Source organism: Balearica regulorum, chromosome 7 (assembly GCF_011004875.1).
Source record: "Balearica regulorum gibbericeps isolate bBalReg1 chromosome 7, bBalReg1.pri, whole genome shotgun sequence".
Lineage (NCBI taxonomy): Eukaryota > Metazoa > Chordata > Aves > Gruiformes > Gruidae > Balearica > Balearica regulorum.
The window spans coordinates 15,118,630-15,131,062 of NC_046190.1; the positions used below are offsets into that span (position 1 = coordinate 15,118,630).

The 12,433-nt window shown below is 50.6% G+C and overlaps 1 long non-coding RNA gene across 1 annotated transcript; it reads left to right on the forward strand.

The window, feature by feature from the left end:
* The first annotated feature begins 858 nt into the window (after nt 1-858).
* LOC142602492 (uncharacterized) lies at nt 859-9,812 on the forward strand. The gene is made up of 3 exons (XR_012836240.1): nt 859-912; nt 2,844-3,003; nt 8,306-9,812. It is a non-coding gene; the product is annotated as an uncharacterized LOC142602492 (long non-coding RNA).
* Nucleotides 9,813-12,433: the final 2,621 nt, after the last annotated feature.

A 12,433-nucleotide genomic window follows, 5' to 3' on the forward strand; every position in this document is an offset into this window, starting at 1 on the left:
CATCACCTCAGCCATATCCTGGGGCCATCCATACCACGTTGAAGGCTGATTTAATTTTTCCTGTTATACCTATTTGGAAACAAGAATAAAATTGCATTAAGATGCCTTAAAAGTAATTTTCCCCTTCCCTCCATCTCAAAATATAGTGAATCCCAAAGATGTAATGGGAATTAGGAAGAAATGTTTTTCCACTGTTTGCCTGTATCTAGGAAATACAGACCAAGGCAGAGTGAACTTGGGCTGGAGGGGGAAGGCCTGCGTGATACCTGCAGCCGAGGGCACATGGGCATCGCGGGAGAGCGCACCCAGGTCCCGCACACCTCTGATCGCCCGCAACGCCGCCAGGGACCGAGAGCTATCGATCACGTTGGGTTGGCTATAGATACGCTGAGCTTTTGAAAGCAATATCTGGGCAGGGGGTGGGGGAAGCACCGTCTTTGCATTTGCACGAGCAAGTGGAGTATTAAACATCTGTGCGGAGCTGGAAGAGACGAAGCCCAGCTGGACAGGCTGCGGTTGTCTGGGTTCGGTCCCAGCTCAGCAAACTATGTGGGCAGGAGGGAACCAGAGGTCTGGCCCCCATTTAGCCAATTAGTTAAGCACATGAGTCATCTAAACGAGGTTTATCTTTGTGAAGGGATGGGCCTAGGGAGAGGCTGAGGGGTCTTTGCTGGATTCTCCTGAATGGAGCCTGTATTTGTGCTTTTTCCTGGGCATGGGCCAGCAGGTTTGGTCCCTTGCAGTACGTGCGTGTCCTAACTTATACATGAGTATTTGAAAAGACCATGTGCAGCTTTTCTTGGGCTGCATTATCCCATCTATGGTGCATTTGTTGGATATTTAATGCTATTTTTCCAGCAGCAGCATCTGTGAGAGTCACCTGTATGTGGCATTTGCTGGAGGAAGACCCAGGTGAGTGTACGTGTCCTCTAACATGATTTGTGTAATTGATAATAAAAGGAGGCTCTGACCCCACGAACACCTGCATACAGGATCATTTTCATCACCTCATTGGGACTGTAGATGAGTATTTTTAGATGTGCTCCTAATTAACCAACCTTCCAAAAAAAAAAAAAAAAAAAGGCTTAAAAGTGGGGCTGCTGACTCGGCACAGCATCAGCAGTGGGAGCCCAGCCCCGCGGGAGGCAGCCCCCTCCTCGACACCCAAGATGGCTTACGGGCAGTTGTGGGCTACATGGGGCAGAAAACATGAGCTGATTTACTGACAAAACTGAAAATGGCTTTGCTGAAAACTGTTTGGGTTACAGTAAAAAGCCAACCCTGTCTGGGGTTCTGGGACAGCTGGAACTTTTTGAATTAATTTCCTCCCCCCCCCCCCCCCCCCCCCCCGAAGCAGACTGGCTGAGTGATGCTGATTTCTTTGTGAAATGGTGAGCTTTGGTGGCCACTTATTTGAAAAATGTTTGTGAAATAAGATTTGGAATTATCAAAACATCCCAGGTGGAAATTTTCTAAATGAAAAGGTCTTAATTTGTGAAGAAAAATTTAGATTTAAAAAAAAAAAATTAACAAATCTTAAGGGAAGAAGAAACCACACAAAACTATAGATTATCACAACAAGCTTCTGCTGGAGCCAAACCAGATTGTCTTTTTTCTTGCAGATCTTTTGTTTGTGAAGCTGGCTGGGACTTGGATTTTTTAATTGTTGTTGTTTTTATTATTATTATTTTTGCCTTCATTACAGTAGGAAGTTTCTGTTTGATGTGTCAGTGCTTGCCCAAGATTAGGTCAGAGGTTCTTTGCCCCTGTTCCTTTCCATTGATGAGAAACTCCTTGTTATTTTGGTAGTTTTAAATAGATTCTAGACATTTATTCAAGTCAAACTTAAACCTGTATTTTTCCAAGTCTAGAAATTAATTTTTGCCTATTTTTCTTTCTTTCTTTCTTTTTTTTTTTCTTCTCCCCAGCTAGTTATGGTAAGCACGAGGCTGGCTCCGATACCTTTTAGCTGTGTAACTCCTAATTACACGCCAAACCTCCAGCCAAAACTGCGTGCTGAAGGTGTGCGAATCCCGTGTTGCAAAGAGCTGCAAACCCCTGCCCTGCGCTTCCTTGGGGCTGGAAATTCAGTACTTACCCTCAGCTCAGCCGCCCTTTGCCTTTCTGCTTCTGCAGCAAATATAAAATGAGCAGAAATAGATGGGGAGTCCCCACTCTAATTTTTGAGCAGGAATGAGCAAGGCTTGAGAAAACTCGTTTTCTTATTGCCTGCAAAGAATGTAAACCCGCTGGTCTGAGAGCTGCGGTTAGCTGTCTGTCTTTCCTAGATTGCAGCCGCCTAAAAATAACAAAGCAGTGATTTAAAAATATCAATCAATATATGCTTTTTTTTTTTTTTTTTCCACTACAGTTGGGAAGCAGTACAAAGATGAGGATAGATGAAAACATGGAGAAAAGCTCTGTTTCCCAGGGACTTTCCTGTCTCAGCAAGAGCAATTTTTTGGAAAGTCGCTTTGTTCAGCGATTGGTACCTGCTGTTGCTGATGTTCACCTTTTGGCCACGTGTCAGGGCTGGCCAGACTCTTCTTCTCTGGGTTTTCATCTAGAAAGCATTTGGTTTGTGATGCCAGTGGTCAGCAGGAGCAAGATTGAGCCTGGGCTATCGGGTATGTTGGATGCAAATGTGCTGAGAGGCAGGACTTGACCCCAAGTTCTCCTCACGTACAGTGGCAAAGGGGGGAATAAAGAGGTATAGATGAGGAAAGGGCTTGCTCAGGGTCGTGAGGAAGTGACACAAGTGCACTGAGTTCTGGCCAGGCCTCTGCACAGCTCTCCCTCTCCAGGGGTATGAGCCTCCCCAGCTGATCTGGCTGTTTTCACAGGAGAGCCCCGAGAGCCTGGGGGAGAAGAAGGGGTCCTCAGAGGCCAGGCTGGGGGAGAAGAGGACAAATGCCAGCAGGTCCCTGGGAGTCACCATGTATCAGAAGGATGTTCTTTTGAAAGCTGCGGAAAAAAGGCACCAAGTCTCTTCAGGCCCATGGGGTATGGGAGCAAGCGATGGGGGGCACCTGGGACTTGGGGTCGTGGTCCAGTGGGAGCCTGGGTTGGCCAGAGGAGGGCTGTCCCCCGGCAGGGACTATACCCAGCCCGTCTGACCCCGCTGCAGGTGGCATGTGCTGGAGGAGCTTGCAAGGTCTGGACATGTCACATCACAAGGCTCCTGCTGAAACGCAGGTCCTGGTTATGGTGACATAGGTGTGGAGCATGGCAGTAGCTTCTGGGCCACATCCAGGGAACTGCCCTCCTTCAGACCAGGATGAAGCTCCGGGAAGTTTTGTACACATTTATGACACTCTTGGATTTCTGCCACTGCCAGGCTGTGCTCTCCTGCTGTTGGAGGGACCCCTGCAATTGCAGAGGGACGTGCCCCCAGCGCCCTGTCCACTGACGTGGCCACTCGTAGAGGCAAGCAAGGCATCTGCAGAGGGGGCATTACCCACTGCCCCCTATCGTCATGAAAACACTTGAGGAGATCTGGCTTTCATTTTGGGATGGAGTGAAAACAAATGTTGAAACCTTATCGGTTGTTATGACAGGTCTAAAACCTGCCTTGGCTGTGGCTCCTACCACCATGTCCAGAGGCAGGAGGTGGGACACAGAGCGGAGCGTGGTCTCCAGGGAACAATGTAAGAGGAATGTGTTGGTGGACCCACAACCGTTCCCACACAATCTCCCTCCAGGCCTGGTCCTTTGAGGATCTGAGGGTACATATACCCTCAAGCAGAGCTGTGCTGCACACCACGTGCAGAAGCAAGACTCGTAGCAGTCAGGCAAGGAAGCGCAGAGCACACACTGGGACCCAGGGTACACGAGTGTGTGCACCAGCCCCTGGGGAAGCATGGCACGGCTGCAGCAGGGACAGGCAGAGACACATCTGTAAGTTATCTGGTGGAAAGGGTTTCCTGAGAGAGCTTGCGGCCACAGATGTTGCCAAAAGAGGTGAGGAGTGAGGAACCAGGAGTGGTGTCCTGTTGCTGAACATCTCCTGCATTTCGGGAGCCGGTTTCTCTCCCTTTGCTGCTGACAAGTGGGATTGCAGGAGGTAGGTCCTGGCTCCAGCCCTGCTCCCCTTCCTGGAGGAAACCCTGACTGTGGCTGATAGGTCAGCCCAAATTGTCCCTGGTGGGATGAGGGGAATGGAGACATCCCCCATACAAAAGAGATGGGGTGGTGGGAGTTGGGTGGGTATTGCCTGGCAGCGCTACAGATGCTGCCTTGAGTGGCTCTGACCTCATGGTCCCTCTTTCCTTCCTTGTGCCCTGCCCTTGCCCGCCATTTCAATCTCAGCAACCACCACTCCTCCCCCCTTATTTGTCTTTATTTTAAGGGCCTATGGATGTTTTCTGGGTGGGAGCCAGGGGACCTCAGGCCCCTCTGTAGCAGATGGAGAGAGGGCACTTGGCTGCCTGGTTTCCTCCAAGGGAGAGGCTCTAGGGCAAGATAACCCCTTGCACAAGCGCCTCCAGATAAATAGGGGTCAAAGCTATCAGCATTGCCCCCAAAATGTGTGGCCAACACCCCTTCACAGGTGATCCTGGTACATGGTGACCTATAGAGCTGGCCAGAGCTGCAGGATGGTGCACGCCAGCTGGAGTGAAACGGTGTCCCAGTGACCACCTCTCCGGCCAGATGTGCACACCCATGGGTGGGTTAGACACGCAGGACCGGGGGGACACCCTGCCTCTCTACTCGCCCCTGTACTGGAGGGGGGAAGCTGCCGGCGAGCGTCCCTGCCTGCCCCGCTGCCGGCCCTTCGGGGGGCCATGCAGGAGCAAACGGTGGGTACCGAGCTCCATCTAGGGGCCAGCGAGCGCCCGGCAGCCGAGCTCCAGGCTAACCAGGGGGTGGCTCAGACTGGGAGCACTGGGGAGGCAGCTCAGGAAGCAGGGCAAGCTAGCCAAGCCCCAAGTATGGTTTTCGGGGCACAGCATGCCCCCAGAGGGATCTCGGATAAAGCCAGCACTAAGAAATTCAGCAGACGGATTCCCCTGAATGCAGTATTCCCCACCAAGATTTAGAAGTGAGGCTTTCCATGAGATGTCCCGTCTCCTGATGCTTCGTGTGATGGGTAGGTCTGAAGGATGTTCGGGTGGGCTGGTCAGTGTCAAGACAGCATGTGTGAATGTGTCCAGGACCATTGCTCGGGGATTGCAGCCACACTGACGACACAAAACTGAGACCCCTGGGAGCATCCAACTCCCTGAGCTCCAGCCAGGCATTGAGAAAGAGGTTTGGCTCCATCCTCTCCCAGCCATGCACCCCTATCTCCTGGCTCACGGGGTGCAGTATGTATTGGGGTCAAGCAGCTGGGATTTTTTTTAAGCACAGAGTGATGAGCTTTGGTCAAAGCAGGAGGCCGCAGCAGCTCTCTAGGATAGCCAAGAAGCTGCTTGCATTAATCAAAAGAGAAAAAAGTATAAACCCAAGAAATGCTAGAACAGGTAAACAAGGCAGCAATGATTTTCTCTTTGTGACACAGGAAGTCAATAAAGTTCAAGGAAATCACCTGTATTTTATTATCACACATTCATATGTTTAATGCTATTGAAACAAGAGTCTGGGGTGAGTTGCAGGAAATCAGAGTACTTAATGGTGCAGACACAAACCCTCTCTCCTCCCTCCCCAAAGGTGATTTGAGCCAGTTTAAGCAAAGTGTCTTTGTCTCTTAAAATAATTATGTGATTTAGAGACACTTTCCCCCGGCTCACATCAAATGACTTTAATGGGGTCTGATCATGTGTGTGTCAGTTTAACAAGTTATTGCTTTTTAAAGCTGCATTTATTCCCCAGTATTTGCTACAAAAGTAATTCTCTGTGAGAAGGGATTATTAGGATGTTAGGGAGTGTTTTCATTGTCTAGAGTGTTTATGGGTAATAATCAGGGGGAAGGCCAACAAGGCAGATATCTTGGTGGGATGCTGTTATAGACCACCCAACCGGGATAAAGAGGCAGAAGAAATATTCTATAAGCAGCTGGGAGAAGTTTCACAACTGCTAGCCCTTGTTCTTGTGGGGGACTTCAACTTACCAGGCATCTGCTAGAAATACAATACTGCAGAGAGGAAAAAGTCTAGGAAGTTCCTGCAGTGTGTGGAAGATAACTTTTTGACACAGCTGGTGACTGAGCTAACTAGAGAAGGTGCCCTGCTGGACCTGTTGTTTGCAAACAGAGCTCTACGGAGGGGTCTGGACAGGCTGGATCAATGGACAGAGGCCAACTGTTGGGGGTTCAACAAGGCTCAGTGCCGGGTCCTGCACTTGGGTCACAACAACCCCATGCAGCACTACGGGCTTGGGGAAGAGTGGCTGGAAAGCTGCCTGTTGGAAAAAGACCTGGGGGTGCTGGTCGACAGCTGGCTGAATATGAGCCAGCAGTGTGCCCAGGTGGCCAAGAAGGCCAACAGCATCCTGGCTTGTATCAGAAATGGTGTGGCCAGCAGGACAAGGGAAGTGATGGTCCCCCTGTACTCAGCTCTGGTGAGGCTGCACCTTGAGTGCTGTGTTCAGTTTTGGGCCCCTCACTGCAAGAAGGACACTGAGGTGCTGGAGTGTGTCCAAGGAAGAGCAACAAAGCTGGTGAAGGGTCTGGAGCCCAAGTCTGATGAGGAGCGGCTGAGGGAACTGGGGTTGTTTAGGCAGGAGAAAAGGAGGCTGAGGGGAGACCTTATCGCTCTCTACAACTGCCTGAAAGGAGGGTGTACCCAGGTGGGTGTCGGTCTCTTCTCCCAAGTAACAAGCGATAGGACAAGAAGAAACAGCCTCAAGTTGCACCAGAGAAGGTTTAGATTGGATATTAGGAAAAATTTCTTCACGGAAAGGGTTGTCAATCATTGGAACAGGCTGCCCAGGGAAGTGCTGGAGTCACAATCCCTGGAGGTATTTAAAAGATGTGCAGATGTGGTGGTTAGAGACATGGTTTAGTGGTGGACTTGGCAGTGTTAGGTTAATGGTTGGACTTGATTATCTTAAAGGTCTTTTCCAACCTAAATGATTCTATGATTCTATTTGTATTCCACCATCACTTGGCATTTATTCTATGGCGCACTTAGTAGCGAAAAAGTGCCCAGAGGGCAGAGGCCAAAATGTGATCTGAAATGATATGCTGAAATTTTGGATAAACATCCTCTGGATGGTCTGCCAGCTGTGAACTTTCTCTTCTTTGTTTCCTCTTTTTAGCCTGTTTTTTTTTGGTTTTTTTTTTTAAAAGGGGGGGGGGGTGGCAAGACTTTTGAGGGTGCTCGCAGGTGCATTCAGATGAGTCTATGGGTGTGTGTATCTATCATCTTTGCCAAATATTTTTTGTCCTCTCTGGCCCAATCTTGGGCGAATTTTGGCTGCTCCCTTGGGCCTCCTCAAGCTCAGGCTGAGCTCTGCCCTCCCTGCCTGTGTCCTTCTTGCTACCCTGCCCAAAATGGGATTTCCCTGGAGCAGAGGAGAGCTGGAAGCAGTCTCTGCCAGCCTGGGATGGGGACCTGAAGGTGCATTTCATACCTGCCACCGTGTGAGTGGCAGATGCCCTGGGTGGGCCCTTACAGGTGACCCTGCTGTCCTTGTCCCACAAAGTCAGTGTTGGGGTGAAAAGGGCTGTTTTGGGGGCTAGGTGAGCATGCAGGGGCACAGCAGGAGCCAGACTGCATTTCTACCTCCCCAGCCATAGCTGGGCCAGCCGAGGAGCGGTTTCCCCAGACATTCAGGATGATGCTGAGATTGCTCACTAATGTACAAAATGGGAAGAAAAGCTGGGAAGAGTCAGAAACGATTTGGTTTTGGTAGGAAAGAGGGCAGGGGAATGCATGGCAAACCTGCTAGAGTGCATAATTTCCTGCAGTGAGGAGAAAGCATTAGCACTGTAGGATAAAGTCCAGGTGAGCCCTGCTTGGTGCAGTCCTCAGTTCTGGTGGGATCACTGGGGAGGTAGAGCACTGAGCCATGGGCACATCTGCCTGGAGCCATGGTCCTCTGGGAAGATGCTCACTGGGTGAGCTGCTTCACTTACCTGTTGTGCTGGAGGCACTGGGAATCTCCCAAGCAACTGAGCTGTGTCACTGAAGCGGCTAATTTCTCCTCACAGGTGTATTTGGATGCTTCAGGTAAGGGTAAAGTGAGGTGTCACATGTAAGTCATCAGAGCGATCTGAGGACCAAAGGGGACAGTGACAGCTCAGCCACAACCAGTCTGTATTTCTTGGAGAGAAATGTCACCAGCACAGACAGCAGAAGTTCAAGAGAGAGGGCTCAGCAGTAAAAGAATCGGGCTGTTCATGGCATAAATCTTGTGTTAACAGGCTGCAGGATGGTCTCAGCAGGAAGTCTCCAATCTCAACCACTGGTACAAGGGAAGAAAGGGGAACCACCAACTGGGGAACCAGGATGACAAGATGATGCTGTCTGCAGAACACCATCACCCAGCCACAGCCCTCATCAGGCCATGGGGTCATGGAGCTGAGCTGGCTCCAGCAGCAGCAGCAGCAGGACAACCTCCTCCATGGGACGCTAGTGCAGAGGCCACTGATTCTGTCTGGTGTTCCACTGGCTGCTGCAGCCCATGAGAGACTCCTCGTGTGCCTGCAAAAGGAGCTCAGGGAACACGACGCCAGCAGCAGGATCAAGTCACTCCACTGAAGCAGGCACCAACATTGCAAAGAAATGTCCAGGGCCACAACCAAGAAAGTCTGGGCTACTTAGCTGTGCCAGGGCACTGGCTTTGGTTTGCAGGTCTCCTCTCCTGGCACCACGCACCTTTGCTGGGTCTCTCCAGGGGGTGAAGTAATCCAGAAATGAAGGTAAGAATATGATATGTTTCGGTGACTTATTTGGATGTGAGATTAATGTGTGTTGTGACCAGAACAGATCTTACTAACAATTCATCTGACCTACTGGACCTCCCAGACACAACATTTTTGCCCCTTAGATGGTGCTTCAGACCACTCCTTCCTCTTGACTTGTAGTAAATTTCCTAGAGGGATGTCTACATCTGATTGAAGGGTCTCTGTGGTGGAGAACCAACCCTCCTATCCCAGCCCTACAAGACTTCTCACACGTTAAAAGTTGCGACTTTAACCCCAAATTGCTTTGTGTCGAATCCTGAACTCATTGAGCCTTTTGTGTCTCTTGAAGATTAAAGAAGCAGTTTCCCATGGAAGCAGGTTTTGTTCCCATGTAGCTTAAATCTTTTCTGGAGGAAGAAATCAGATCAATTCTCACATCCTTTGTGCCCACAATACCTGTGATTGCAAACAGTGCAGTCCCTGTCCTGACATAAAGCCACCTAGAAGCACTATTGTTTTCTGACCTTCCATCTCTTTACAAAATCAGAACAAAACACTCCAGTCTCTCCTGCTCTTGGCCTGTTGCCTGCATCACCCAATGCTCTGACCAGACCCTGTCCTTCCCTGGTGCCCTTGGGTGGTTACAAGGGAGCTGGAAGTTGTGGGCTTCCTTGGGGAAGGAGCCTCAGCTCCTTTGCATTAGTCTATTGCTGGGGTTATTTGCTGACAAAGGACTAACAAATGGAGCTGAAGTCTTCCCGGACACTCTCATGTCACTACACCCATGCTGCAATTGGGGACAGTGTAGAGGTTGTTTGGGAACCATGGATTCAGGTCCGCAGCAGTACAGTGATGGAACTGTAGGTATAATGGGCCCATTATGGCACTCGTGCTGGAATGAGGCACTCCTGAAACTCATCAGTGCAGACTGGTTGTGTTGGAAAGCGTATTAGCAGCCTGAGTCCATCCAGTCCTTTTCCCTCCCTTGTAATCCTATTCCTCAAGTGTTTGTTCACCTGCCTGTTTCACAATTAAAGACTAATTACAGGCTCTGCCTCAAATTTCTTGCCAAGGGACATGGTGCTGCATCACCCAGCCGTCCTCCTGTCACCTGCAGCAGTGGGACGCAGGGCTGAAGGACGAGCCCTTCTTGTGGAAGTGCTGAGTTCTGATGCTGGGTTGGAAATGATTCATTTAAAATGGTCTAAGGTGGGTTTTCTGAACCTGTCAGCCTGGGCCTGCCCTGCGTCAACGCAAGCACCTGAACATCTTGAAGCATCACAGTGAACAGAACACAGCGTGAAACCTGGCCTCGATTTTCATCTGGAGATGGGTGTTTGGTCGTCGTTCCAGCATTCTGCTCAGGAGTTTGTTCTGAGGCATTGCTAGTGTCTGCCTGAACAGGGTAAGAGGTTGTGCAGATCTGAGCCCCTTTGCCCATCTCCTGGCTGGAGGAAGGGAGGGAATGCTGTGGGATTTATGGCTGGGGAAGCAACACCTGGGCTGCAGCAATCCCAGGTGGGTTAAGCAATTCCCACATTTAATACAGAAAAATGCCCTTGTCACCAAACTTATGTGGTGACCTACAAGCTGCTTGTCGTGCCAGGTTCCCAGGGCAATACTGCCACAGCTTTCCAGGAAACTGGGTGGTGAGAGGCTGGTGGTAACAGCTGAGGTTCACCCTGTGCTCCAACCTGAGGGTTGCCCTGGCAGGGAGGGTCTGACCTGTCCTCAGAGTGCCAGCCTTGTCCCCTGCTCCTTCCCTGCTGCAGCACCTCCTCTCTGCTGCCTTTAAACCCCAGGCAGGGGGGGCTTGGAGACATCTATATATTTAGAGACAGCAGGGATAAGGTAACTAATTTGGGGAATTACTCCGGCCATCAGTTCCCTGAGTGATTTTGTGGGAGGTTTTGAATGATCAGCCGAGCCTCACGCACGCTCCTTGCCATTCACTTGGGCTTGAATTACCCCTTTTATTTTACTTCCTCCTTGTTCTCATTGCCACACCACTCAAACTAAAGTTATTCGCCTACAACCACAAACGCAGGGATATATCACCGGGAGTGCTGTAGGGCTGTCGCCATATATAATGCTCTGAGCTCAATATTTATAGAGCTACATACGGCACAAATCATATCCAGAAAGCGCGTTAAGCTGGAGAGCTAGGTATAAACTCCAGAAATATCGCAAGCCATCGCTCACAAGAGACTGCCCGGCAGACCCGCCGGCCATACATCACGCTGTAATGCCATCTGAGTCCACGCTCGGTGCTGGAGTGGATCAGAGGTCACTGCCAAGCTTTTCTTCCATAAATCCTGGGTGCTGGCCCTCAGCAAGTTTAGGGGCTGGGCGTGCTCTGAGTGCTCCTTCCTCCTGCTTGCTGCCACTGACACCGAGCCGTCCCAGTGCTGTGTGTGGGCATTTATCTTTGGGGTCTTGTCTTCCCTTCTCCCTCTCTGCTGGTTATGGGAACCGGGGGGGGGGGGGGAGGAGAGATGTGATGGATCTCTCAGCTCGACTGTACAAGCTATAGGGAGCTAACTCTCATCTGAAATGTCCTTTTACTGGAATTTGGGGGGGTCTGAGCCCCTCTTCTCACCCCTTCTCACCTGGGTCATGTTCTCCCTCATCGCCCTGTCCTGTGCCTGCCTGCCCACATAGCAAAGGTACAGACATCAGTCCCAAGAGAAAGTCCAGGTCCCTCTGCCACTGCTTTCTCTCCTTCTTGTCTCTTCCCTTCCCCCTTCCCAAAGTTTCTGCTGGCTTGGGTGGAGCTGATGCCTCCCTAGGGATGGGGAATAGTTCCTGATCAGGGCAGGCCCTGATGCTCTCCAAGGCTATTCTACTGCATCCAAAGTCAATCCAAAGAGCAAAGCACAACTGAGTGCTCTGCAGACAAAGACTAATCCCAGGTCCCTGTCAGCTGAAGCAGGGCACCTGGTGTAGCTGCAGATTGGCAGAAATGGGCCTAGAAAGTGCCCAAAGCTAGAGAAATTAGGGGCTGTGGATGACGGCCAGACTCACATCGCAGAGAAGTTTTTGGGCCGCATGAGCATCTGCACTCCCCATTTCTGCTTGTACATTGCCCAGCTGACTCCTGCACTTCCATCTTATTTAAACTTGTCCTCAAGGCCACCAAGTTGTCTCCCACGCAGCCAGCTCCAAACCATCCCCAGAGAAAACAGCAGTGATGGAGGTATTTTAGTTTCTGCTGGTGGCAGCCATCAGTGAAGACAGCCTGCTCCCTTGGTGTGTGGGGACATTCCAGCCTGCACCCCCACTACGAGCCCTGGGGACTGGGAAATCCCTCCCCAGCTCTTCCTACCCCTGGCAGCCCCCACCTTGAGGCACTGATGGTCCAAACCGTAGCGCAGCACATGGAGAAGATCCAGGAGATGAGACCTGATGCAATGAGCAGGTGAAGCCTCTCCGAAGGAGGGGAGCAGCGATGTGGTGCTTTGTGGAAAAATGAGCGCTGGGGTTTTGCCTAAGAAATCACCAGCCGGACAGTCACTTGTCTTTCTAAGCCAAGTATGATGGACTTGAGCTAACCAGTCTCTGGCTCTCCTCTCTCTCCCAGCAGTGTGGCAGGCAGACTCTGACATTAAGCAAAATAAAATCCAACCCTTAGCATTAAGTAAAACT